We start from the raw sequence: 279 nt of genomic DNA, 5'->3' as shown, positions 1-279 counted from the left end.
GGCGGCAGCAGCTGCCCCCCATGCAGCCTACACCGCTGGCGCAAGCTCAGGCTATGCTGAGGCGCCTGCGAAACCAGTGATGCTCTCTTCAGCTAGCTAGCTAGCTAGCTAGCTAGCTAGCTAGCTAGCCAGTCAGCTGGCTAGCCAGTTAGCTAGCTGGCTAGTCAGCTAGCTAGCCAGTCAGCTAGCTCCGTAGCTAGTAACTGGCCATGCAGCTACGAGGTGTTGCTGCTCCTTTCTCTACCTAGCTAGCTAGCTAGCTAGCTAGGTAGCTAGCTA

Source organism: Eimeria mitis, genomic scaffold, assembly GCF_000499745.2.
Source record: "Eimeria mitis Houghton genomic scaffold, Emh_scaff2162, whole genome shotgun sequence".
Taxonomy (NCBI): domain Eukaryota; phylum Apicomplexa; class Conoidasida; order Eucoccidiorida; family Eimeriidae; genus Eimeria; species Eimeria mitis.
This window is presented reverse-complemented; position numbering follows the sequence as displayed.